This window comes from Eucyclogobius newberryi, unplaced genomic scaffold, assembly GCF_026437365.1.
Source record: "Eucyclogobius newberryi isolate DKJ021-1_F unplaced genomic scaffold, fEucNew1.0.hap1 SCAF_10, whole genome shotgun sequence".
In the NCBI taxonomy this organism is placed as follows: Eukaryota; Metazoa; Chordata; class Actinopteri; order Gobiiformes; family Gobiidae; genus Eucyclogobius; species Eucyclogobius newberryi.
This window is the reverse complement of record NW_027315724.1, coordinates 35,694,252-35,721,751: the sequence shown is the minus strand read 5'-3', so window position 1 is coordinate 35,721,751 and position 27,500 is coordinate 35,694,252. Positions and strand designations below refer to the sequence as shown.

Here is a 27,500-nt window from a genome sequence, read left to right as displayed (position 1 = left end):
TTTAAAAGGATCAATGTCACTGTAGATCATCTCTGAAAACAATGAGTGACACGAAACGAGCTGTAGTGGAAACGTGAGTTTGAAACGTGACTAAACTGTTACTAACAATAAAAGATTGAAAACCAAACCAGGACTAAAGCTCAAGGACTTCTGCCAGATACGTGCATGTTTACTACATGTTTACTACATGTCAGGCCTCACAAAGCGGTTTTAAACCATAGGATGATGAAGGAAACTCAAGGTTAAACAAACTATTATGTTTAATCCTGGTTTAGTCCTGGTTTAGTCCTGGTTTAGTCCTGGTTTAGACCTGGTTTGGACCTGGTTTAGTCCTGGTTTTAGACCCGGTTTAGACCCGGTTTAGACCTGGTTTAGACCCGGTTTAGTCCTGGTTTAGACCCGGTTTAGACCTGGTTTAGACCCGGTTTAGTCCTGGTTTAGACCTGGTTTAGACCCGGTTTAGACCCGGTTTAGACCCGGTTTAGACCTGGTTTAGACCCGGTTTAGTCCTGGTTTAGACCCGGTTTAGTCCTGGTTTAGACCCGGTTTAGACCTGGTTTAGACCCGGTTTAGACCTGGTTTAGACCTGGTTTAGACCTGGTTTAGACCTGGTTTAGACCCGGTTTAGACCCGGTTTAGACCCGGTTTAGACCCGGTTTAGACCCGGTTTAGACCTGGTTTAGACCCGGTTTAGTCCTGGTTTAGACCCGGTTTAGACCTGGTTTAGACCCGGTTTAGTCCTGGTTTAGACCCGGTTTAGACCTGGTTTAGACCCGGTTTAGACCTGGTTTAGACCCGGTGTAGACCTGGTTTAGACCCGGTGTAGACCTGGTTTAGACCCGGTGTAGACCTGGTTTAGACCCGGTGTAGACCTGGTTTAGACCCGGTGTAGACCTGGTTTAGTCTTGGCTCATACTTTCCGTAGAAGCGGTGGTTCAGGTCGTGGCTTTGAGGCGGCGGGTGATGAATGTTCCGGGGTTACGCGCCGCGTCACGGTCGAGTGGAGTTGGAAAAAGGGTGTGAGAGCTTCATTCTTCTGGTTTATGTGTAAATCTGAAGACGTTTGTCCAGGATTTATGTTCAGACGTGACACGGGCTGAAGCGGCTGCTGAAGCGGCTGCTGAAGCGGCTGCTGAAGCGGCGGCTGCTGAAGCGGCGGCTGCTGAAGCGGCGGCTGCTGAAGCGGCTGCTGAAGCGCGGCTGCTGAAGCGGGGGCTGAAGCGGCTGCTGAGGCGGCTGCTGAGGCGGCTGCTGAAGCGAAGCGGGGCTGAAGCGGCTGCTGAAGCGGCTGCTGAAGCGGCTGCTGAAGCGGCTGCTGAAGCGGCTGCTGCTGAAGCGGCGGCTGCTGAAGCGGCTGCTGAAGCGCGGCTGCTGAAGCGGGGGCTGAAGCGGCTGCTGAGGCGGCTGCTGAGGCGGCTGCTGAAGCGGCTGCTGAAGCGGGGCTGCTGAAGCGGCGGCGGCTGAAGCGGCGGCGGCTGAAGCGGCGGCGGCTGAAGCGGCGGCGGCTGAAGCGGCGGCTGCTGAAGCGGCGGCGGCTGAAGCGGCTGCGGCTGCTGCTGAAGCGGCGGCTGAAGCGGCTGCGGCTGCTGCTGAAGCGGCGGCTGAAGCGGCGGCTGCTGAAGCGGCTGCTGAAGCGGCGGCGGCTGAAGCGGCGGCTGCTGAAGCGGCTGCTGAAGCGGCGGCGGCTGAGGCGGCGGCTGCTGAAGCGGCTGCTGGGGCTGAAGCGGCTGCTGAAGCGGCTGCTGAAGCGGCTGCTGAAGCGAAGCAGGGCTGAAGTGAAGCGGGGGCTGAAGCGGCTGCTGAAGCGAAGCGGGGGCTGAAGCGGCTGCTGAAGCGAAGCGGGGCTGAAGCGGCTGCTGAAGCGAAGCGGGGGCTGAAGCGGCTGCTGAAGCGAAGCGGGGGCTGAAGCGGCTGCTGAAGCGAAGCGGGGCTGAAGCGGCTGCTGAAGCGAAGCGGGGCTGAAGCGGCTGCTGAAGCGGCTGCTGGGGCTGAAGCGGCTGCTGGGGCTGAAGCGGCTGCTGAAGCGAAGCTGAAGCGGGGCTGAAGCGGCTGCTGGGGCTGAAGCGGGGGCTGCTGAGGCGGCGGCTGCTGAGGCGGCGGCTGCTGAAGCGGCTGCTGGGGCTGAAGTGGGGGCTGAAGCGGCTGCTGCGGCGGCTGCTGAAGCGGCTGCTGAAGCGGCTGCTGGGGCTGAAGCTGGGGCTGAAGCGGGGGCTGAAGCGGCTCCTGAGGCGGCTGCTGAAGCGGCTGCTGAAGCGGGGCTGAAGCGGCTGCTGAAGCGAAGCGGGGCTGAAGCGGCTGCTGAAGCGGTGCTGCTGAAGCGGCGGCTGCTGAAGCGGTGGCAGCTGAAGCGGCGGCGGCTAAAGCGGCGGCGGCTGAAGCGGCGGCGGCTGAAGCGGCGGCGGCTGAAGCGGCTGCTGCTGAAGCGGTTGCTGCTGAAGCGGCGGCTGAAGCGGCGGCTGCTGAAGCGGCGGCTGGGGCTGAAGCGGCTGCTGGGGCTGAAGCGGCTGCTGGGGCTGAAGCGGCTGCTGAAGCGGCTGCTGAAGCGGCTGCTGAAGCGGCTGCTGAAGCGGGACTGAAGCGGCTGCTGAAGCGAAGCGGGGCTGAAGCGGCTGCTGAAGCGAAGCGGGGCTGAAGCGGCTGCTGAAGCGAAGCGGGGCTGAAGCGGCTGCTGAAGCGAAGCGGGGGCTGAAGCGGGGCTGAAGCAGCTGCTGAAGCGAAGCGGGGCTGAAGCGGCTGCTGAAGCGGCTGCTGAAGCGGCTGCTGAAGCGAAGCGGCTGCTGAAGCGGGGCTGAAGCGGCTGCTGGGGCTGAAGCGGCTGCTGAAGCGAAGCGGGGCTGAAGCGGTTGCTGAAGCGAAGCGGGGCTGAAGCGGCTGCTGAAGCGAAGCGGCTGCTGAAGCGGAGGTGAAGCGGCTGCTGAAGCGGCGGCTGCTGAAGCGGAGCTGAAGCGGGGCTGAAGCGGCTGCTGGGGCTGAAGCGGGGGCTGAAGCGGCTGCTGGGGCTGAAGCGGGGGCTGAAGCGGCTGCTGGGGCTGAAGCGGGGGCTGAAGCGGCTGCTGGGGCTGAAGCGGCTGCAGAAGCGGCTGCTGAAGCGGGGCTGAAGCGGCTGCTGAAGCGGGGCTGAAGCGGCTGCAGAAGCGGCTGCTGAAGCGGGGCTGAAGCGGCTGCTGAAGCGGGGCTGAAGCGGGGCTGAAGCGGCTGCTGAAGCGGCTGCTGAAGCGGCTGCTGAAGCGGGACTGAAGCGGCTGCTGAAGCGGGGCTGAGGCGGCTGCTGAAGCGGCTGCTGAAGCGAAGCTGGGCTGAGGCGGCTGCTGAAGCGGCTGCTGAAGCGAAGCTGGGCTGAAGCGGCTGCTGAAGCGGGACTGAAGCGGCTGCTGAAGCGGGGCTGAAGCGGCTGCTGGAGCTGAAGCGGCTGCTGAAGCGGGGCTGAAGCGGCTGCTGGAGCTGAAGCGGCTGCTGAAGCGGGGCTGAAGCGGAGGTGAAGCGGCTGCTGAAGCGGAGCTGAAGCGGGGCTGAAGCGGCTGCTGGGGCTGAAGCGGGGGCTGCTGAAGCGGGGGCTGCTGAAGCGGCGGCTGCTGAGGCGGCGGCTGCTGAGGCGGCGGCTGCTGAAGCGGCTGCTGGGGCTGAAGCGGGGGCTGAAGCGGCTGCTGCGGCGGCTGCTGAAGCGGCTGCTGGGGCTGAAGCTGGGGCTGAAGCGGGGGCTGAAGCGGCTCCTGAGGCGGCTGCTGAAGCGGGGCTGAAGCGGCTGCTGAAGCGAAGCGGGGCTGAAGCGGCTGCTGAAGCGGTGCTGCTGAAGCGGCGGCTGAAGCGGGACTGAAGCGGCTGCTGAAGCGGGCCTGAAGCGGCTGCTGAAGTGAAGCGGGGCTGAAGCGGCTGCTGAAGCGAAGCGGGGCTGAAGCGGCTGCTGAAGCGGCTGCTGAAGCGAAGCGGCTGCTGAAGCGGGGCTGAAGCGGCTGCTGGGGCTGAAGCGGCTGCTGAAGCGAAGCGGGGCTGAAGCGGTTGCTGAAGCGAAGCGGGGCTGAAGCGGCTGCTGAAGCGAAGCGGCTGCTGGAGCTGAAGCGGCTGCTGAAGCGGCTGCTGAAGCGGCGGCTGCTGAAGCGGAGCTGAAGCGGGGCTGAAGCGGCTGCTGGGGCTGAAGCGGCTGCTGGGGCTGAAGCGGGGGCTGAAGCGGCTGCTGAAGCGGGGCTGAAGCGGCTGCAGAAGCGGCTGCTGAAGCGGGGCTGAAGCGGCTGCTGAAGCGGGGCTGAAGCGGCTGCAGAAGCGGCTGCTGAAGCGGGGCTGAAGCGGCTGCTGAAGCGGGGCTGAAGCGGCTGCAGAAGCGGCTGCTGAAGCGGGGCTGAAGCGGCTGCTGAAGCGGGGCTGAGGCGGCTGCTGAAGCGGCTGCTGAAGCGAAGCTGGGCTGAAGCGGCTGCTGAAGCGGGACTGAAGCGGCTGCTGAAGCGGCTGCTGATGCGAAGCTGGACTGAAGCGGCTGCTGAAGCGGCTGCTGAAGCGGGACTGAAGCGGCTGCTGAAGCGGGCCTGAAGCGGCTGCTGAAGTGAAGCGGGGCTGAGGCGGCTGCTGAAGCGAAGCTGGGCTGAGGTGGCTGCTGAAGCGGCTGCTGAAGCGGCTGCTGAAGCGGCTGCTGAAGCGGGGCTGAAGCGGCTGCTGGGGCTGAAGCGGCTGCTGAAGCGGCGGCTGAAGCGGCTGCTGAAGCGGCTGCTGAAGCGGCTGCTGAAGCGGGACTGAAGCGGCTGCTGAAGCGGCTGCTGAAGCGGGACTGAAGCGGCTGCTGAAGCGGGACTGAAGCGGCTGCTGAAGCGGCTGCTGAAGCGGGACTGAAGCGGCTGCTGAAGCGGCTGCTGAAGCGGGACTGAAGCGGCTGCTGAAGCGGGGCTGAAGCGGCTGCTGAAGCGGGGCTGAAGCGGCTGCAGAAGCGGCTGCTGAAGCGGGGCTGAAGCGGCTGCTGAAGCGGGGCTGAGGCGGCTGCTGAAGCGGCTGCTGAAGCGAAGCTGGGCTGAAGCGGCTGCTGAAGCGGGACTGAAGCGGCTGCTGAAGCGGCTGCTGATGCGAAGCTGGACTGAAGCGGCTGCTGAAGCGGCTGCTGAAGCGGGACTGAAGCGGCTGCTGAAGCGGGCCTGAAGCGGCTGCTGAAGTGAAGCGGGGCTGAGGCGGCTGCTGAAGCGAAGCTGGGCTGAGGTGGCTGCTGAAGCGGCTGCTGAAGCGGCTGCTGAAGCGGCTGCTGAAGCGGGGCTGAAGCGGCTGCTGGGGCTGAAGCGGCTGCTGAAGCGGCTGCTGAAGCGAAGCTGGGCTGAAGCGGCTGCTGAAGCGGCTGCTGAAGCGGGACTGAAGCGGCTGCTGAAGCGGGCCTGAAGCAATTTCTAAATGGACAAAATATGTTTATTATCTATGAGAATCAGAAACGTGTTTCTCATGATGATTTTAGTCTTCATAGTTTGATGTTGCACATTAACAGTGACTCGCTCCTGTGTTTGCAAAGACAACGGCAATAAATGTTTTATGATTCTGATTTATTTGATTAGTCATGATTATTCTGATAAATCATCACAGTTCAAAGTGTTCTCCAAAAACTAAACCTGAACGTAAAGTCTGTTTATCATTTGTTTGATTCCAGAACATTTGATTTCAGAATGTTTGATGTTTGATTTCAGAACTAAATAACTAAACTAAAGAACTAAACAGGATAAATACTATAGAAATGTTTGACTGGTGAGAGAGAAGGAGATCACTGATGTTCGGTGTCAAAAATCGTGAGGAATCTTAAAAAAGCTCTCGTGATTCGTGAAACTTCTGCCAAACGTTTATTCTTCCTGCTTCTTTATCTTCTCTGTCCTTGTGTTTATCGTCCTCCACTTTGTCCGATTAAACGGCTGCGAAGTCCTTGAGACGGAGACGAAACTGTCCCAATAACAACACACCCGCCAGCAGAGGGCGCAATGACTCCAGTCTCAGGCCAGCAGAGGGCGCAAGGACTCCAGTCTCAGGCCAGCAGAGGGCGCAAGGACTCTAGTCTCAGGCCAGCAGAGGGCGCAATGACTCCAGTCTCAGGCCAGCAGAGGGCGCAAGGACTCCAGTCTCAGGCCAGCAGAGGGCGCAAGGACTCTAGTCTCAGGCCAGCAGAGGGCGCAAGGACTCTAGTCTCAGGCCAGCAGAGGGCGCAAGGACTCCAGTCTCAGGCCAGCAGAGGGCGCAAGGACTCTAGTCTCAGGCCAGCAGAGGGCGCAAGGACTCTAGTCTCAGGCCAGCAGAGGGCGCAAGGACTCCAGTCTCAGGCCAGCAGAGGGCGCAAGGACTCTAGTCTCAGGCCAGCAGAGGGCGCAAGGACTCCAGTCTCAGGCCAGCAGAGGGCGCAATGACTCCAGTCTCAGGCCAGCAGAGGGCGCAAGGACTCCAGTCTCAGGCCAGCAGAGGGCGCAAGGACTCCAGTCTCAGGCCAGCAGAGGGCGCAAGGACTCTAGTCTCAAGCCAGCAGAGGGCGCAAGGACTCCAGTCTCAGGCCAGCAGAGGGCGCAAGGACTCCAGTCTCAGGCCAGCAGAGGGCGCAAGGACTCTAGTCTCAGGCCAGCAGAGGGCGCAAGGACTCAAGTCTCAGGCCAGCAGAGGGCGCAAGGACTCTAGTCTCAGGCCAGCAGAGGGCGCAAGGACTCTAGTCTCAGGCCTGCAGAGGGCGCAAGGACTCCAGTCTCAGACCTGCAGAGGGCGCAAGGACTCCAGTCTCAGACCTGCAGAGGGCGCAAGGACTCCAGTCTCAGACCTGCAGAGGGCGCAAGGACTCCAGTCTTTAGCACCGAGTCCAGTCCCGAGTCCTGAGTGTCAGATCACATCCTCGTCTCAAGAATAAAGACTAATCTGACTAAAGTCCCGTCCTAGTGTAGGCTCAGGTCTGCGGAGCGGCGACTCTGCTCAGGTCTGCGGAGCGGCGACTCGGCTCAGGTCTGCGGAGCGGCGACTCGGCTCAGGTCTGCGGAGCGGCGACTCTGCTCAGGTCTGCGGAGCGGCGACTCGGCTCAGGTCTGCGGAGCGGCGACTCGGCTCACGCCCTGTTTCTGAATAAACTCGAACACGTTCTGTGCAGTCAAATGTACATAACTTCCATAACTTTGTGATTGGCACATTTCACACTTCAGAAGCTTCAGGCCATAATATTTAATTTACTCGAGTATTTATAATGTCAGAGGTTCTTCTCTTTTCCTGTGGTTTCGCTGCTTCCTGTGGCTCTGACTGTGACTGAAGCTCAGAGGAAGCGTTGTGGTTTTTCGATGACGTTTAGTCCCCGTTTTGGTTCAGTCCTGGTTCTAGTGCTTCATCGTGTTCGTCGTGTTGCGTTGGGTTCATCAACAGCCTGAGCCACTGCGTGATGTCATCCGGTGGTGACGCAGAACTTCAGGACGTTGATCGAAAAGACCTCGGCTGCGATTAACGATTATTGTATTAGTCGAGAGTCAAATGAGACTTTTTAAACACATTTTTAAGTAAATAAAGGTTAAATAAGGTGAAGGCTTCAAGATGTGGAATATTAACAAAGTGTAGTATTCTAAACGGGAAACATCTTAAATTTAACGACATTAATGTGAAAATTCGACATGTTTTTCATTGTGTCTTGTTTTCACACAGAAATATCGACATTTTATCTGTAAAAATTGCCAAAATGTCACATATTTGGGACATTTAAATCTGAAAAATATGGTTTAAACTTCCTGCTTCATTTTGTCGACACATTTACACATTTTAACAGAGGTGATTTTTTTTTTTATTTCTATTTAGTTTTTGAGTAAAGTGCATCTGACTGAAAATTTGCCTGAAATTTTATTCTTTGGCCTAATTCTTTAGACTTACAACTCCTGCAGTGGACATGATAGATGGACCTTTAACATACCTTTAACGGACCTTTAACGGACCTTTAACGGACCTTTAACTTACCTTTAACTTACCTTTAACGGACCTTTAACGGACCTTTAGTGGCAGGAAAAAAAGTCCATCGCAAAGAAATGGACGACACAAACATCGCCGACGATCAAGGACAGACATCAGGCAAATGGAAAAAATGACATTGAGACTTAATTTAGAAATGGACAAATTGGACCGACTTTGACTTAGTGGGACTTTTATTTTCATTTAGAGTGTTTTCTGGACTATAAGTCGCACTTCCTTTTTCATAGTTTTGGCCGGGGTGCGACTTATATTTATACTTATATTTATATTAATATGCTTATACTGCGGAGCGACTTATATGTGATATTATTTGTCATTTTCACACTTGCAACTGCATTTCATACTCCAGTGCGACTTATATATGTTTATTTCTTCTCTATTATGCATTTTTTTTGCTGGTGCGACTTATACTCTGGAAAATACGGTAAATGTGCCGTGATTTTTGTTTCATTTTGTTGCAATTAAACGAGATAATTCAGTTTAAAAATACACTTAAACTTAATGCAATTAGAGCAAAAAACAACAACAAAAACACACATTTCCTTTAAAAACAGAACATTTTTGTGATACACATTTTGTTAAGATATAGATTATTGTCAATTTATTGTGTTAATTTTGCGATATTGATGCTTTCGATATTTTGTGCTTGAACAGAAACCAGACCGACTTTAATCGGTGCCAATTAATACAAATAAATGCTCAATTTAGCTGCAAATTACACATTTTTACTGATTTACTGTCGAATTCTCGGTTAAAAAATATAAACCTCTCAATTCTATTCATAACATTTCAACAATATCACATCCTCTGAGCTTTCTAATGTTTATTATTTAATTTATTGGTTCAAACTTTTAGCATAAGTCACTTTTTCATTCAGTTATTGCCAAATACTTGACAAACATGTAATAATTTTGGTTAAAACATTACATGAAGTGCAGTTAAACCTTTAGCTCCAGTGATTTCCTTCACCTCAGACACGCTAACGCTAAGGCTGTTGCTTAGGAGACGCCCAAACATGTGTCGCCGCTGGTTTTACTGCCGCTGAAACAACTCGGGCGAGGCAAACAAAACACTGCGTCGTAAACAGTGATTACACGGTCCGATTTCCCCCGGAGTCAATGGGCGCAGCGCTAAAGCTAGCATTAGCCGCTGCGCCGCTGTAGAAGGGGAGAGCGGCGCTAACATGCCCGCAATTAGCGCTAACGTTAGCTTTCCACGACGAGGTGAAGGGGAAACCAAGACAAAACATGAGATTACAAGTAAAGATTAGATTTAAACTGCAGAAGCGCTAAGAGCCGAACGAGAACTGAAACTAAGTCAAGAATGTGTTTTTAATGTTATTTTAACTCAAAATGTGAATTGGGGGTGAAACGAATCGCTCTGACGGAATATGATTATTATAACTCGGACGATGTCGATTCAACAGAAATGTGTTAAAACGAGTCTTTAAAGAGTTTTAATGAATGAATTAGTCAAATTATTCACAAAAGAGCAGAAATATCATCGTATATCTTTATGTTTATGTTTACAACATCGCAGCGTTTTTATATTTAATCAGCTCTTTTTATGTCCTCTTCCTCTGTTTTTCCTTTTCTTCCTTCCTCCTTCCTCCTCTCTCTCCTTCCTCCTCCCTCTCTCCTCCTCATTATTAAGTGCTGCTGTGGTCTTTGCGCTCCCCACAGATCTACCTCTCCTTCCTCTCTCCTTCCTCTCTCCTTCCTCTCTCCTCTCTCCTTCCTCTCTCCTTCCTCTCTCCTTCCTCTCCTCCCTCCTTCCTCCTCTCTCTCCTTCCTCCTCCCTCTCTCCTCCTCATTATTAAGTGCTGCTGTGGTCTTTGCGCTCCCCACAGATCTACCTCTCCTTCCTCTCTCCTTCCTCTCTCCTTCCTCCTTCCTCTCTCCTTCCTCTCCTTCCTCCTTCCTCCTTCCTCTCTCCTTCCTCTCTCCTCCCTCCTTCCTCCTCTCTCTCCTTCCTCCTCCCTCTCTCCTCCTCATTATTAAGTGCTGCTGTGGTCTTTGCGCTCCCCACAGATCTACCTCTCCTTCCTCCCTCCTCCTTCCTCCTTCCTCTCTCCTTCCTCTCTCATTACTCTCTCCTTCCTCCTCCCTCTCTCCTCCTCATTATTAAGTGCTGCTGTGGTCTTTGCGCTCCCCACAGATCTACCTCTCCTTCCTCTCTCCTTCCTCTCTCCTTCCTCCTTCCTCTCTCCTTCCTCTCCTCCCTCCTTCCTCCTCTCTCTCCTTCCTCCTCCCTCTCTCCTCCTCATTATTAAGTGCTGCTGTGGTCTTTGCGCTCCCCACAGATCTACCTCTCCTTCCTCTCTCCTTCCTCTCTCCTTCCTCCTTCCTCCTTCCTCTCTCCTTCCTCTCCTTCCTCCTTCCTCCTTCCTCTCTCCTTCCTCTCTCCTTCCTCTCCTCCCTCCTTCCTCCTCTCTCTCCTTCCTCCTCCCTCTCTCCTCCTCATTATTAAGTGCTGCTGTGGTCTTTGCGCTCCCCACAGATCTACCTCTCCTTCCTCTCTCCTTCCTCTCTCCTTCCTCCTTCCTCCTTCCTCTCTCCTTCCTCTCCTTCCTCTCTCCTTCCTCTCCTCTCTCCTTCCTCCTCTCTCTCCTTCCTCCTCCCTCTCTCCTCATTATTAAGTGCTGCTGTGGTCTTTGCGCTCCCCACAGATCTACCTCTCCTTCCTCTCTCCTTCCTCTCTCCTTCCTCTCTCCTTCCTCCTTCCTCTCTCCTTCCTCTCTCCTTCCTCTCTCCTTCCTCTCCTCCCTCCCTCCTTCCTCCTCTCTCTCCTTCCTCCTCCCTCTCTCCTCATTATTAAGTGCTGCTGTGGTCTTTGCGCTCCCCACAGATCTACCTCTCCTTCCTCTCTCCTTCCTCTCTCCTTCCTCTCTCCTTCCTCCTTCCTCTCTCCTTCCTCTCTCTTTCCTCTCTCCTTCCTCTCCTCCCTCCCTCCTTCCTCCTCTCTCTCCTTCCTCCTCCCTCTCTCCTCATTATTAAGTGCTGCTGTGGTCTTTGCGCTCCCCACAGATCTACCTCTCCTTCCTCTCTCCTTCCTCTCTCCTTCCTCTCTCCTTCCTCTCTCCTTCCTCCTTCCTCTCTCCTTCCTCTCTCCTTCCTCTCTCCTTCCTCTCTCCTTCCTCTCCTCCCTCCTTCCTCCTCTCTCTCCTTCCTCCTCCCTCTCTCCTCCTCATTATTAAGTGCTGCTGTGGTCTTTGCGCTCCCCACAGATCTACCTCTCCTTCCTTCCTCCTTCCTCCTTCCTCTCTCCTTCCTCTCTCCTTCCTCTCCTCCCTCCTTCCTCCTCTCTCTCCTTCCTCCTCCCTCTCTCCTCCTCATTATTAAGTGCTGCTGTGGTCTTTGCGCTCCCCACAGATCTACCTCTCCTTCCTCTCTCCTTCCTCTCTCCTTCCTCCTTCCTCTCTCCTTCCTCTCCTTCCTCCTTCCTCCTTCCTCTCTCCTTCCTCTCTCCTTCCTCTCTCCTCCCTCCTTCCTCCTCTCTCTCCTTCCTCCTCCCTCTCTCCTCCTCATTATTAAGTGCTGCTGTGGTCTTTGCGCTCCCCACAGATCTACCTCTCCTTCCTCCCTCCTCCTTCCTCCTTCCTCTCTCCTTCCTCCTCCCTCTCTCCTCCTCATTATTAAGTGCTGCTGTGGTCTGGTTTCATTGCGCTCCCCACAGATCTACCTCTCCTTCCTCTCTCCTTCCTCTCTCCTTCCTCTCTCCTTCCTCTCCCCTTCCTCTCTCCTTCCTCCTCTCTCTCCTTCCTCTCCTCCCTCCTTCTTCCTCCCTCTCTCCTCCTCATTATTAAGTGCTGCTGTGGTCTTTGCGCTCCCCCCAGATCTGCCTCTCCTTCCTCCTTCATTCCTTCCTCTCTCCTTCCTCCCTCCTTCCTCCTCCCTCTCTCCTCCTCATTATTAAGTGCTGCTGTGGTCTTTGCGCTCCCCCCAGATCTGCCTCTCCTTCCTCCTTCATTCCTTCCTCTCTCCTTCCTCCCTCCTTCCTCCTCCCTCCTTCCTCCTCCCTCTCTCCTCCTCATTATTAAGTGCTGCTGTGGTCTTTGCGCTCCCCCCAGATCTGCCTCTCCTTCCTCCTTCATTCCTTCCTCTCTCCTTCCTCTCTCCTTCCTCTCCTCCCTCCTTCCTCCTCCCTCCTTCCTCCTCCCTCTCTCCTCCTCATTATTAAGTGCTGCTGTGGTCTGGTTTCATTGCGCTCCCCACAGATCTGCCTCTCCAACAGATCAATGCGAGCCCGAGATTCGATGTCAGTAACAGGAGAGAGGAGCGATTAATTTAAACACCAGCGCTCACCGGACGAGGAGGCCTGAAACGTGAGGCCGACCGCAGATCAAACCGGCTTAACACCTCGCGCTCAAACACAATCGCCTCTTTCACCGCGCTCGGGACTTTAGAGGCGAAGGAGCTCGTGGAACTCTACGCGCCGTTCACCGCTTTTGAAAGACGTGTCCAAATGTTGTTGTCGGAGATTGACTCACAAATCTGCCAAATGAATCTTCTCGTATGAATCTTCTCGTATGAATCTTCTCATATGAATCTTCTCATATGAATCTTCTCATATGAATCTTCTCATATTAATCTTCTCATATGAATCTTCTCGTATGAATCTTCTGGCAGAAAGTCCAATGAGCAACTCCAACCTGAAAACTTTGCATGTTTTTCCCCGAAATGTTTCCCGTTTTCATGGTAACGGCAGCACTTGGATCATGTTTGGACCAAGTCTGAACCTTTCTACTGAAGTCCAACAAAAGTCAAGACATACACAAGATGCAGGTCAAACTGATGTCAAACTGATGTCAAACTGGTGCCAAACTAGTGTCACACTGGTGCAAAACGTTTGTCAAATTGGTGCCAAACTGGTGCCAAACTAGTGTCAAACTGGTGCCAAACTGGCGTCAAACTGATGCAAAACTAGTGTCAAACTAGTGTCAAACTAGTGTCATACTAGTGTCAAACTGGTGTCAAACTGGTGCCAAACTGGTGTCAAACTGGTGCAAAACTTTTGTCAAATTGGCGTCAAACTGGCGTCAAACTGATGCAAAACTGATGCAAAACTGGTGCCAAACTTTACACCAAACAGAACAAAAACCCTGATTCCGCAGGTCTATTTTCCGACTGTAATTCGAGCCTGGACAGATTATTCCATCGACACTGTTTCAGTGCCAGATCTCATAAAGCGCTGCAGATTTGGTGTCTCACTATTGGGCCGCGCCCCCCAGGTTTAAACCTCCCCGCGGGGCAGAACCATCGTCCTTTTGTCAACAACAGATCACGACAAACACGCAGAACAAAGTGGCGTCTTTTGTGGCTGAGATAATGTTTCGTTTCCTGGTAAAAATGGTCTGTGGTGTTGTCTCTGCGATTGTTCGGACGGTGTCGCATGTCTCGTATCATAACCGTTTAAACACTGGGCTGGACCTGGTTCCCACGCAGTTCTCCCATGCTGGGGTCAAAGGGACTAACTTGTACCAAACTGGTGCCAAACTGGTTCCAAACTGGTGCTAAACTAGTGCAAAACTAGTGCAAAACTAGTGCTAAACTTGTGCCAAACTTGTGCCAAACTGGTGCCAAACTGGTGCCAAACTGGTGCCAAACTAGTGCCAAACTGGTGCCAAACTAGTGCCAAACTGGTGCCAAACTGGTGCCAAACTAGTGCCAAACTAGTGCTAAACTTGTGCCAAACTTGTGCCAAACTAGTGCCAAACTAGTGCTAAACTTGTGCCAAACTTGTGCCAAACTAGTGCCAAACTGGTGCCAAACTGGTGCCAAACTGGTGCCAAACTAGTGCCAAACTGGTGCTAAACTAGTGCCAAACTAGTGCCAAACTGGTGCTAAACTAGGGGCAGATTAAACTCACAGTTCACACCCAAATCTCAAGAGAACTGCACGAGTCAATCCAAATGCAAGGTAAGAACTAATGAGAGAACACAGTTATAACATGCTAAAGTGTCATATGTACTTGACCAGTCATAACCTCTGCACGTGGAGACTTCAGCTTCAGTTCAGCTTCAGTTCAGCTTCAGTTCAGCCTCACGATGAGTCTTTCGTTTAATATTTTAGATTGTAAAAGTGATGAAAAGATGTTTAGCTCGACTCGGATGAAGTTCCATTAAACGTACACATTTCCCGTGTCGTTTCCGTGACATTTTCATGCAAGTTGCGGCTCAACTTCAGTCACAAAACACATTTTCTCAGCACTTGACACGTGTTGGCGTTTGTGTCCGTTTTCCAATTGCAAAATAAGTCTACATCAGTTATGGATTTAGTTGCGATGATGCGTTCTCGTTCTGGGCGGTGTTCCAGGGGCGTCGTCTAAAGCCGGCCTGACAAGGGCTTTGGTCACGCTGAGGTCATGTTTTGTCATTGTCGTCGAGGGCGTTTTGAGGTCGTACTTTTTCTCGCGTGACGATGGAGTTCGGGCCTCGGCGTGCGAAGTGACGGCTCCTGTCGCTTTAAGGGCGGTCGGAACAGCTCTTGTTGTTCTAATCGACAAAAGGTGTTGGCAGCTTCCTCCCGGTGATTCACTGTGTGGGGGAGAGAGGAGGAAGGACTGAGGTGGAGCGAGAGGAGGGAAGGAAGAGAAGAGGGAAGAAGACGAGGAGGAGGAGGGATGGAGGGAGACGAGGAGGAGGGAGGGAAGAAGACGAGGAGGAGGGAGGGAGGAAGGAAGACGAGGAAGGAGGGAGGGAGGAAGACGAGGAGAGAGGAAGAGAGGGAGAAAGGACTCAGGTGGAGCGTCGGGCGAGAGGAGGGAGGGAGGAAGGAAGACGAGGAGGGAGGAAGAGAGAACTGTGCTGGGATGCGAGAGAAAGAAAGGGAGGATGGAGAAAGGAAGTGAGAGAACGCCGCGAGAGGAGCTAATTATAAGGAGGAAGAATTCACGCCGTCAGAACATGTTAATGTCATGTTCCAATCAGAGACTGACACGGTCTAATTATGAACAGAACATAACACGGGCCTCAAGGGGCGGGGCTATTTACACCATTAACACGATTAACACGATTAACACGATTAAAACGATTAACACGATTAACACGATTAACACGATTAACACGATTAACACGATTAAAACGATTAACACGATTAACACGATTAAAACGATTAACACGATTAAAACGATTAACACGATTAACACGATTAACACGATCAAAACAATTAACACGATTAACACGATTAAAACGATTAACACGATTAACACGATTAAAACGCTTAACACGATTAACACGATTAAAACGATTAACACGATTAACACGATTAACACGATTAAAACGATTAAAACGATTAACACGATTAACACGATTAACACGATTAAAACGATTAACACGATTAACACGATTAACACGATTAAAACGATTAACACGATTAACACGATTAACACGATTAAAACGATTAACACGATTAAAACGATTAACACAATTAACACGATTAACACGATTAACACGATTAAAACGATTAAAACGATTAACACGATTAAAACGATTAACACGATTAACACGATTAACACGATTAACACGATTAAAACGATTAACGCGATTAACACGATTAACACGATTAACACGATTAAAACGATTAACACGATTAAAACGATTAACACGATTAAAACAATTAACACGATTAACACGATTAAAACGATTAAAACGATTAACGCGATTAACACGATTAACACGATTAAAACGATTAAAACGATTAACACGATTAAAACGATTAACACGATTAACACGATTAAAACGATTAACACGATTAAAACGATTAACACGATTAAAACTATTAACACGATTAAAACAATTAACACGATTAACACGATTAACACGATTAAAACGATTAAAACGATTAACACGATTAACACGATTAACACGATTAAAACGATTAACACGATTAAAACGATTAACACGATTAAAACAATTAACACGATTAACACGATTAACACGATTAAAACGATTAACGCGATTAACACGATTAACACGATTAACACGATTAAAACGATTAACACGATTAACACGATTAACACGATTAAAACGATTAACACGATTAACACGATTAACACGATTAAAACGATTAACACGATTAACACGATTAACACGATAAACTAGAGAGCGAGATTGTGTCATTTTGTCCATGATCGTGTTTTTAACGGACAGATCCAGGCAGTGGACGGTCTGAAGATGAAATATCGCGATTGAAATCTGGATGAATTGTTTTTGTGCGGTCGTCTTCGTGCGGTCGTCTTCGTGCGGTCTTTTTCTGAGGTCGTTTTCTGAGGTCGTTTTTGTGCTTTCAGACGGTTCAGACTTAAAGTGTCAGTTTGTTTGGCTTATAAACTTTGCCCTTTTATTGTAAAACTACAGCTTTAATGGAAATGAGAAAGAGCATGTTTGCTGTTGAATTGAAAATAAATAGTTCCTTTCTTGAATTAGCAAAACAAAAAGTGTTTTTTCTAGCGTCAAGTATATGAATAATTACAGTTTATTGTTCTGGCAAATGTTCTAATCTATATCGTGATAGAAATGTTTGGCCCTGAATGGCACTGACAAGTCTGAATTGTACTTGTTGTTCTGGAGGTTTATAATAAATGAACAAGTCCAAACCAGGACCAGGACTAGACCAGGACCAGGACTAAACCAGGACCAGGACCAGGGCTAAACCAGGACCAGGGCTGAACCAGGACCAGGGCTAAACCAGGACCAGGACTAAACCAGGACCAGAGCTAAACCAGGACCAGGACTAAACCAGGACCAGAGCTAAACCAGGACCAGGGCTAAACCAGGACCAGGGCTAAACCAGGACCAGAGCTAAACCAGGACCAGAGCTAAACCAGGACCAGGGCTAAACCAGGACCAGGGCTAAACCAGGACCAAACCAGGACTAAACCAGGACCAAACCAGGACCAAACCAGGGCTAAACCAGGACCAGGGCTAAACCAGGTCCAGGGCTAAACCAGGACATGGGCTAAACCAGGACCAGGGCTAAACCAGGACCAAACCAGGACTAAACCAGGACCAAACCAGGACTAAACCAGGGCTAAACCAGGACCAGGACTAAACCAGGTCCAGGACCAGGACTAAACCAGGTCCAGGTCCAGGACTAACCCAGGTCCAGGTCCAGGACTAACCCAGGTCCAGGTCCAGGACTAACCCAGGTCCAGGTCCAGGACTAACCCAGGTCCAGGTCCAGGACTAACCCAGGTCCAGGTCCAGGACTAAGCCAGGTCCAGGTCCAGGACTAAACCAGGTCCAGGTCCAGGACTAAACCAGGTCCAGGTCCAGGACTAACCCAGGTCCAGGTCCAGGACTAACCCAGGTCCAGGTCCAGGACTAACCCAGGTCCAGGTCCAGGACTAACCCAGGTCCAGGTCCAGGTCCAGGACTAACCCAGGTCCAGGTCCAGGACTAACCCAGGTCCAGGACTAACCCAGGTCCAGGTCCAGGACTAAACCAGGTCCAGGTCCAGGACTAAACCAGGTCCAGGTCCAGGACTAACCCAGGTCCAGGACTAAACCAGGTCCAGGTCCAGGACTAACCCAGGTCCAGGTCCAGGACTAACCCAGGTCCAGGTCCAGGACTAACCCAGGTCCAGGTCCAGGACTAAACCAGGTCCAGGTCCAGGACTAACCCAGGTCCAGGACTAAACCAGGTCCAGGTCCAGGACTAAACCAGGTCCAGGTCCAGGACTAACCCAGGTCCAGGTCCAGGACTAACCCAGGTCCAGGTCCAGGACTACCACTATCGCTAACGAGAGCCCAGGCCGACCACAGTCCAGTTGAACGACCCGATGTGTCAACATTAGCTCTGCATCGAGTGAAAGACGCAGTAAACACGCTCCACATCACAACAATATTTACATAGTTTAAATCCCTCTGCGATCTCCAGAGAATGTGCCGCAGATTAGCCCCTCTTAGCCCCTGTTAGCCCCTGTTAGCCACTGTTAGTGTTTGTTAGCATCTGTTAGCCCCCGTTAGTGTTTGCTAGCCCCTGTTCCCTGTTAGCCCCCGTTAGTGTTTGTTAGCATATGTTACTCACTGTTTGTGTTTGCTAGCATCTGTTGGCCTCTGTTATCTCCTGTTAGTGTTTGCTAACCCCTGTTTGCTAGCCCCTGTTAGTGTTTGTTAGCATATTTTAGCCCCCATTAGTGTTTGTTAGCCCCTTTTAGTGTTTGTTTGCATCTGTTAGTGTTTTTAGCATCTGTTAGCCCCTTACAGTGTTTGTTAGCATCTGTTAGCCCATTTTAGTGTTTGTTAGCATCTTTTTAAAGGCAAAATTCTACTAGAAAATAATGTAAATACAGCGCGAAAACCCCCCACATCGGTTTAAGTGTTTAAATTCCTATATATGGTTTATTTGTGTCCTAATAATGCAGAGAACTCTGTGTCAGGACATTTCACCTCTGAATTCTGAACATGAATATTCAACTTAAACACTGGTTTGTGTCTCATGCAGAATTAAACTATGTGTCAATAACACCCTTCTGTTTACTTCACAACCATCACCACCAACAAACATTTATTACCCACTATTAAAAACATGTTTGTTCCAGATTTGTTCACATTAGTTTGTAGAACATGAGCGTTAGACAAAGTGCAGTTCTCTTTGGCTTCTCTGAGTTCTTTAGTAGAATTTTCCAGCACAACATGGAACTTTATTATATCTCATTAGCTGCGACTACTTTTATGTCTATGGTTAGCCTCTATTAGCGTTTGTTTGCCTCTGTTAACGTTTATTTGCCTCTGTTAGCGTTTGTTAGCATCTGTTAGCATTTGTTTGCCTCTGTTAGCGTTTGTTAGCATCTGTTAGCGTTTGTTTGCCTCTGTTAGCGTTTGTTAGCCTCTGTTAGTGTTTGTTTGCCTCTGTTAGCGTTTGTTTGCCTCTGTTAGTGTTTGTTAGCCTCTGTTAGCGTATGTTAGCCTCTGTTAGCGTTTGTTTGCCTCTGTTAGCGTTTGTTTGCCTCTGTTAGCGTTTGTTTGCCTCTGTTAGCCTTTGTTACACTCTGTTAGTGTTTGTTAGAGTGTATTATACTCTGTTGGTGTTTGTTAGCCTTTGTTAGCCTTTGTTAGCATCTGTTAGCCTCTGTTAGCGTCTGTTAGCGTCTGTTAGCCTCTGTTAGCATCTGTTAGCATCTGTTAGCCTCTGTTAGCCATTGTTACACTCTGTTAGTGTTTCTTAGTGTTTGTTAGCCTTTGTTAGCATCTGTTAGCCTCTGTTAGCATATGTTAGCCTCTGTTAGCGTCTGTTAGCCTTTGTTAGCGTCTGTTAGCCTTTGTTAGCATCTGTTAGCCTCTGTTAGCGTCTGTTAGCATCTGTTAGCCTCTGTTAGCATTTGTTTGCCTCTGTTGGCGTTTGTTAGCCTCTGTTAACGTCTGTTAGCCTCTGTTAGTATTTGTTTGCCTCTGTTAGTGTTTGTTTGCCTCTGTTAGCGTTTGTTAGCCTCTGTTAGCGTATGTTAGCCTCTGTTAGCGTTTGTTTGCCTCTGTTAGCGTTTGTTAGCCTCTGTTAGCGTTTGTTTGCCTCTGTTAGCCTTTGTTACACTCTGTTAGTGTTTGTTAGAGTGTATTATACTCTGTTGGTGTTTGTTAGCCTTTGTTAGCCTTTGTTAGCATCTGTTAGCCTCTTTTAGCATCTGTTAGCGTCTGTTAGCCTTTGTTAGCGTCTGTTAGCCTCTGTTAGCCTCTGTTAGCATCTGTTAGCGTCTGTTAGCCTCTGTTAGCCTCTGTTAGCCATTGTTACACTCTGTTAGTGTTTCTTAGTGTTTGTTAGCCTTTGTTAGCATCTGTTAGCGTCTGTTAGCCTTTGTTAGCATCTGTTAGCCTTTGTTAGCATCTGTTAGCCTCTGTTAGCGTATGTTAGCATCTGTTAGCCTCTGTTAGCATTTGTTTGCCTCTGTTGGCGTTTGTTAGCCTCTGTTAGTATTTGTTTGCCTCTGTTAGTGTTTGTTTGCCTCTGTTAGCGTTTGTTAGCCTCTGTTAGTGTTTGTTAGCCTCTGTTAGTGTTTGTTAGCGTTTGTTAGCCTCTATTAGCATTTGTTAGCCTATATTAGCATTTTTTAGCCTCTGTTAGCGTTTGTTTGCCTCTGTTAGCGTATGTTTGCCTCTGTTAGCGTATGTCAGCCTCTGTTAGCGTATGTTAGCCTCTGTTAGCGTATGTCAGCATCTGTGGCGTTTGTTAGCCTCCGTTAGAGTTTGTTAGCCTCTGTTAGCGTTTGTTAGCCTCTGTTAGCGTTAGTTTGCCTCTGTTAGCGTTAGTTTGCCTCTGTTAGCGTTTGTTTGCCTCTGTTAGCGTATGTTTGCCTCTGTTAGCGTATTTTTGCCTCTGTTAGCGTTTGTTAGCCTCTGTTAGCGTTTGTTGGCCTCTGCTAGTGTCGTTAGCCTCTGGTAGTGTCGTTAGCACTGCTTGGCTAACGCTGTAGTTGGTAAAAGCTTGTAGACAGGTTGATGCTTCCTCGGGGTGTTTGCTCGAGGGCAGTTTGCTCGGTCATGTGTGAAGAGGAAGCAGAAACCAGGATGTAGTGATGAAGGTGAAGGAACCACTTCTAGTCACGGTTGTAAGTGAAGTAATGTATTGTCACCATGTTTGATTTTGCAATATTTATTTTATTGTGATTCTTGAATTCTTTTTGACACGATAATTTCAGTCATGTTGAAATACATTCATGTCTTCATTTATTAGTCAAACTCTGTTAGAATATAACCTCAGCAGAGTCAAAAGAAGGAAAATAATTTGTGAAATAAGGCCTTTTCTTTTGATGATAAAAACTAGATTTTTGTCAGATGGAGGCGCTTGGTGTCTCTCCCTTTCTCATTCTCTCCCGATGTTTTCTTCTGTCGCAGACTCGGCACAAATCGAGCCAAACCTCCAGCACAGAGACAGAAGCTAAACATAGAGCTCTTTTATTATGAGAACCGGGACTGAACCAGTCGTTTTAGACTTGGTTAGTCCTGGATCTGGTTCAGGTTTTCCCACCATGGTTTGGATGCTGTTTTGATCCTGGCTTAGACCTGGGCGGGACTTGATTTTCTTGATTTCGTCCTGGTTCAGTCCAAATTTAGTCCTGGTTCAGTCCAGGTTCAATACTTTGTTCAATCATTTGTCCTCCTGTTTAGGACATGATTGACTCAGGCCTTGATCCAGATCTATGTTTAGTCCTAATTTAGTCCTGATTTTAGTCCTGTTTCAGTTATTTTGAAATCCTTTTTTTAGTCCTGTTTCAGTCCTTTTTAAATCCTTTTTTTAGTCCTGTTTCAGTCCTTTTTAAATCCTTTTTTTGTCCTGTTTTTAGTCTTGATTTCAGTCCTGTTTTAGTCATTTTTTAGGCCTTTTTAGTCCTGTTTTTTTGTCCTGTTTCAGTCATTTAAAAGTTATTTTTAGTCCTGTTTTTAGTCCTGTTTCAGTCATTTTATAAAAGTATTTTTGAGTCCTGTTTTCAGTCTTGATTTCAGTCCTGTTTCAGTAATTTTTAGTCCTGTTTCAGTAATTTTAAAGTCCTTTTTAAGTCCTGTTTCAGTCATTTTTAGTCCCGTTTTTGTCCTGTTTCAGCCATTTTTAAGCCCTTTTTAAGTCCTGTTTAGTCCTGATTTCAGTCCTGTTTCAGCCCCGTTTCAGCCCCGTTTCAGCCTCGTTTCAGCCTCGTTTCAGCCTCATTTCAGCCCTCACAAGCCCTCCTCTGGCCTGGCGTGCAGACTGCTCTTGTTCCCATGACCGTGCAGAGCTGAGCGAGTCTGGCTTTCGTCACTCAAACAGAGGCTGTGTGAGGACAGACCAGCCCAAGGCTTCTCTGCAGAGGAATGTCTTTACGGACAATTGCACTGACAAATAAACGCGCTGCGAGTTTAATACCACAAGCTTCACATGGTGGACATCTGGTGGACACTGTGTGGGACACTGTGTGGGACACTGTGTGGGACACTGTGTGGGACACTGTGTGGGACACTCTCACACGACGGTTTGTCAAACACTTCCACGTAACCTGTAATTTATGCTTCCTCAAACACAAGATTCTGGTTTTATAGCGTCTGCTTTCCCCACACACACTCCGAAGCCTGTGGTCAGAGCGTGTTCTCGTGCCGAAGCCTGTGGTCAGAGCGTGTTCTCGTGCCGAAGCCTGTGGTCAGAGCGTGTTCTCGTGCCGAAGCCTGTGGCCAGAGCGTGTTCTCGTCCCGAAGCCTGTGGTCAGAGCGTGTTCTCGTCCCGAAGCCTGTGGTCAGAGCGTGTTCTCGTCCCGAAGCCTGTGGTCAGAGCGTGTTCTCGTGCTGAAGCCTGTGGTCAGAGCGTGTTCTCGTCCCGAAGCCTGTGGTCAGAGCGTGTTCTCGTCCCGAAGCCTGTGGTCAGAGCGTGTTCTCGTCCCGAAGCCTGTGGTCAGAGCGTGTTCTCGTCCCGAAGCCTGTGGTCAGAGCGTGTTCTCGTCCCGAAGCCTGTGGTCAGAGCGTGTTCTCGTGCCGAAGCCTGTGGTCAGAGCGTGTTCTCGTGCCGAAGCCTGTGGTCAGAGCGTGTTCTCGTGCCGAAGCCTGTGGTCAGAGCGTGTTCTCGTCCCGAAGCCTGTGGTCAGAGCGTGTTCTCGTCCCGAAGCCTGTGGTCAGAGCGTGTTCTCGTCCCGAAGCCTGTGGTCAGAGCGTGTTCTCGTGCCGAAGCCTGTGGTCAGAGCGTGTTCTCGTGCCGAAGCCTGTGGTCAGAGCGTGTTCTCGTGCCGAAGCCTGTGGTCAGAGCGTGTTCTCGTCCCGAAGCCTGTGGTCAGAGCGTGTTCTCGTGCCGAAGCCTGTGGTCAGAGCGTGTTCTCGTCCCGAAGCCTGTGGTCAGAGCGTGTTCTCGTCCCGAAGCCTGTGGTCAGAGCGTGTTCTCGTGCCGAAGCCTGTGGTCAGAGCGTGTTCTCGTGCCGAAGCCTGTGGTCAGAGCGTGTTCTCGTCCCGAAGCCTGTGGTCAGAGCGTATTCTCGTGCCGAAGCCTGTGGCCAGAGCGTGTTCTCGTGCCGAAGCCTGTGGTCAGAGCGTGTTCTCGTCCCGAAGCCTGTGGTCAGAGCGTGTTCTCGTGCCGAAGCCTGTGGTCAGAGCGTGTTCTCGTCCCGAAGCCTGTGGTCAGAGCGTGTTCTCGTCCCGAAGCCTGTGGTCAGAGCGTGTTCTCGTCCCGAAGCCTGTGGTCAGAGCGTGTTCTCGTGCTGAAGCCTGTGGTCAGAGCGTGTTCTCGTCCCGAAGCCTGTGGTCAGAGCGTGTTCTCGTCCCGAAGCCTGTGGTCAGAGCGTGTTCTCGTCCCGAAGCCTGTGGTCAGAGCGTGTTCTCGTCCCGAAGCCTGTGGTCAGAGCGTGTTCTCGTCCCGAAGCCTGTGGTCAGAGCGTGTTCTCGTCCCGAAGCCTGTGGTCAGAGCGTGTTCTCGTGCCGAAGCCTGTGGTCAGAGCGTGTTCTCGTGCCGAAGCCTGTGGTCAGAGCGTGTTCTCGTGCCGAAGCCTGTGGTCAGAGCGTGTTCTCGTGCCGAAGCCTGTGGTCAGAGCGTGTTCTCGTCCCGAAGCCTGTGGTCAGAGCGTGTTCTCGTGCCGAAGCCTGTGGTCAGAGCGTGTTCTCGTCCCGAAGCCTGTGGTCAGAGCGTGTTCTCGTCCCGAAGCCTGTGGTCAGAGCGTGTTCTCGTCCCGAAGCCTGTGGTCAGAGCGTGTTCTCGTCCCGAAGCCTGTGGTCAGAGCGTGTTCTCGTGCCGAAGCCTGTGGTCAGAGCGTGTTCTCGTGCTGAAGCCTGTGGTCAGAGCGTGTTCTCGTCCCGAAGCCTGTGGTCAGAGCGTGTTCTCGTCCCGAAGCCTGTGGTCAGAGCGTGTTCTCGTCCCGAAGCCTGTGGTCAGAGCGTGTTCTCGTCCCGAAGCCTGTGGTCAGAGCGTGTTCTCGTCCCGAAGCCTGTGGTCAGAGCGTGTTCTCGTGCCGAAGCCTGTGGTCAGAGCGTGTTCTCCTGCCGAAGCCTGTGGTCAGAGCGTATTCTCGTGCCGAAGCCTGTGGCCAGAGCGTGTTCTCGTGCCGAAGCCTGTGGTCAGAGCGTGTTCTCGTCCCGAAGCCTGTGGTCAGAGCGTGTTCTCGTGCCGAAGCCTGTGGTCAGAGCGTGTTCTCGTCCCGAAGCCTGTGGTCAGAGCGTGTTCTCGTCCCGAAGCCTGTGGTCAGAGCGTGTTCTCGTCCCGAAGCCTGTGGTCAGAGCGTGTTCTCGTCCCGAAGCCTGTGGTCAGAGCGTGTTCTCGTCCCGAAGCCTGTGGTCAGAGCGTGTTCTCGTGCCGAAGCCTGTGGTCAGAGCGTGTTCTCGTGCCGAAGCCTGTGGTCAGAGCGTGTTCTCGTCCCGAAGCCTGTGGTCAGAGCGTGTTCTCGTCCCGAAGCCTGTGGTCAGAGCGTGTTCTCGTGCCGAAGCCTGTGGTCAGAGCGTGTTCTCGTGCCGAAGCCTGTGGTCAGAGCGTGTTCTCGTCCCGAAGCCTGTGGTCAGAGCGTGTTCTCTTGCCGAAGCCTGTGGTCAGAGCGTGTTCTCGTCCCGAAGCCTGTGGTCAGAGCGTGTTCTCGTGCCGAAGCCTGTGGTCAGAGCGTGTTCTCGTCCCGAAGCCTGTGGTCAGAGCGTGTTCTCGTCCCGAAGCCTGTGGTCAGAGCGTGTTCTCGTCCCAAAGCCTGTGGTCAGAGCGTGTTCTCGTGCCGAAGCCTGTGGTCAGAGCTTGTTCTCGTCACGAAGCCTGTGGCCAGAGCGTGTTCTCGTCCCAAAGCCTGTGGTCAGAGCGTGTTCTCGTGCCGAAGCCTGTGGTCAGAGCGTGTTCTCGTGCCGAAGCCTGTGGTCAGAGCGTGTTCTCGTGCCGAAGCCTGTGGTCAGAGCGTGTTCTCGTCCCGAAGCCTGTGGTCAGAGCGTGTTCTCGTGCCGAAGCCTGTGGCCAGAGCGTGTTCTCGTGCCGAAGCCTGTGGTCAGAGCGTGTTCTCGTCCCGAAGCCTGTGGTCAGAGCGTGTTCTCGTGCCGAAGCCTGTGGTCAGAGCGTGTTCTCGTGCCGAAGCCTGTGGTCAGAGCGTGTTCTCGTGCCGAAGCCTGTGGTCAGAGCGTGTTCTCGTCCCGAAGCCTGTGGTCAGAGCGTGTTCTCGTCCCGAAGCCTGTGGTCAGAGCGTGTTCTCGTCCCGAAGCCTGTGGTCAGAGCGTGTTCTCGTCCCGAAGCCTGTGGTCAGAGCGTGTTCTCGTCCCGAAGCCTGTGGTCAGAGCGTGTTCTCGTGCCGAAGCCTGTGGTCAGAGCGTGTTCTCGTCCCGAAGCCTGTGGTCAGAGCGTGTTCTCGTGCCGAAGCCTGTGGTCAGAGCGTGTTCTCGTGCCGAAGCCTGTGGTCAGAGCGTGTTCTCGTCCCGAAGCCTGTGGTCAGAGCGTGTTCTCGTCCCGAAGCCTGTGGTCAGAGCGTGTTCTCGTGCCGAAGCCTGTGGTCAGAGCGTGTTCTCGTGCCGAAGCCTGTGGTCAGAGCGTGTTCTCGTCCCGAAGCCTGTGGTCAGAGCGTGTTCTCGTGCCGAAGCCTGTGGTCAGAGCGTGTTCTCGTCCCGAAGCCTGTGGTCAGAGCGTGTTCTCGTGCCGAAGCCTGTGGTCAGAGCGTGTTCTCGTCCCGAAGCCTGTGGTCAGAGCGTGTTCTCGTCCCGAAGCCTGTGGTCAGAGCGTGTTCTCGTGCCGAAGCCTGTGGTCAGAGCTTGTTCTCGTCACGAAGCCTGTGGCCAGAGCGTGTTCTCGTCCCAAAGCCTGTGGTCAGAGCGTGTTCTCGTGCCGAAGCCTGTGGCCAGAGCGTGTTCTCGTGCCGAAGCCTGTGGTCAGAGCGTGTTCTCGTCCCGAAGCCTGTGGTCAGAGCGTGTTCTCGTGCCGAAGCCTGTGGTCAGAGCGTATTCTCGTGCCGAAGCCTGTGGCCAGAGCGTGTTCTCGTGCCGAAGCCTGTGGTCAGAGCGTGTTCTCGTCCCGAAGCCTGTGGTCAGAGCGTGTTCTCGTCCCGAAGCCTGTGGTCAGAGCGTGTTCTCGTCCCGAAGCCTGTGGTCAGAGCGTGTTCTCGTCCCGAAGCCTGTGGTCAGAGCGTGTTCTCGTGCCGAAGCCTGTGGTCAGAGCGTGTTCTCGTCCCGAAGCCTGTGGTCAGAGCGTGTTCTCGTCCCGAAGCCTGTGGTCAGAGCGTGTTCTCGTCCCGAAGCCTGTGGTCAGAGCGTGTTCTCGTCCCGAAGCCTGTGGTCAGAGCGTGTTCTCGTCCCGAAGCCTGTGGTCAGAGCGTGTTCTCGTGCCGAAGCCTGTGGTCAGAGCGTGTTCTCGTCCCGAAGCCTGTGGTCAGAGCGTGTTCTCGTGCCGAAGCCTGTGGTCAGCGCGTGTTCTCGTCCCGAAGCCTGTGGTCAGAGCGTGTTCTCGTCCCGAAGCCTGTGGTCAGAGCGTTTTCTCGTGCCGAAGCCTGTGGTCAGAGCGTGTTCTCGTCCCGAAGCCTGTGGTCAGAGCGTGTTCTCGTCCCGAAGCCTGTGGTCAGAGCGTGTTCTCGTCCCGAAGCCTGTGGTCAGAGCGTGTTCTCGTGCCGAAGCCTGTGGTCAGAGCGTGTTCTCGTGCCGAAGCCTGTGGTCAGAGCGTGTTCTCGTCCCGAAGCCTGTGGCCAGAGCGTGTTCTCGTCCCGAAGCCTGTGGCCAGAGCGTGTTCTCGTGCCGAAGCCTGTGGTCAGAGCGTGTTCTCGTCCCGAAGCCTGTGGCCAGAGCGTGTTCTCGTGCCGAAGCCTGTGGTCAGAGCGTGTTCTCGTGCCGCCGTCTGAAGTGACACGGCTCTGAAACAAAAACACGGCGCCATGTGCGAGTGTCGGCCGCAGTAACAGGACGACACGCACGCGACACGAGGGCTGGAGGCGATCAAAGAAAGTCCAGCATGACTAAAGAGTCTCGTCCGGGGGCGGAACTTGTCATTTATTTGGTTAAGATTAAGGTTAAGGTGAAGGCTGTTTATTTGAGACAATATTCTTTCACTTTTACACTTTGACCAGCGCGTACACAGCAGAGTACAGTAGTGAGTGTGCGTGCATATTAGGGCTGCACAATTTATGACAAAAGTATCGACAAAGGTAACACAAAGATCCTTTTTAGTTTGATTCACCTTTTTTACCGTTGTCTAAATTAGCCTTGGTTTGGTGTTGGTTTTATTTTGACAAAGTTTGACTAATACATTAAAGATCCTATATTATCCTATTTTTCCCGTTTTGTAGTCTACACTGAGGCCATCTTTGGGGGGAGTGTTACAGGTGCAGAGCTTCCTGGAGGAGGGGCTAAAACAGGGAAGCGTGCTGCGATGACATCCTGGTGGCCCGTTTGTCCGCTCATCCGAGTGGAAGGATAGAGACTGTTCTCTAGCTAAAGACTAAGAATCAATTAAAAAAACAACTTTAGGCACATACATTTGCATGATATAGGCCCTCTAAGGTACGAACATGTTAATATAAATGAAATGATTGCAACAAGGTCGTTATAGCATGTCTTGGCAGCCGTTTCGCTGAAAAAAAATACACGTCTGACCATGTGGAGAGACGAATCCCGTGGTCATGGAACAGATGTCAGAGTGTTTGAGAAGTGAGATGTTTTATCTAAGGAGAAGCATTAGCCTGTGTGACTTT

The 27,500-nt window shown here is 51.8% G+C and overlaps 1 protein-coding gene across 1 annotated transcript in view; it reads left to right on the top strand.

Moving 5' to 3' along the window:
* The window catches only part of tpst1 (tyrosylprotein sulfotransferase 1), a 39,827-nt gene that overhangs the window by 1,132 nt on the left and 11,195 nt on the right, over positions 1–27,500 (top strand). The gene's annotated exons all lie outside the window — the stretch shown is intronic.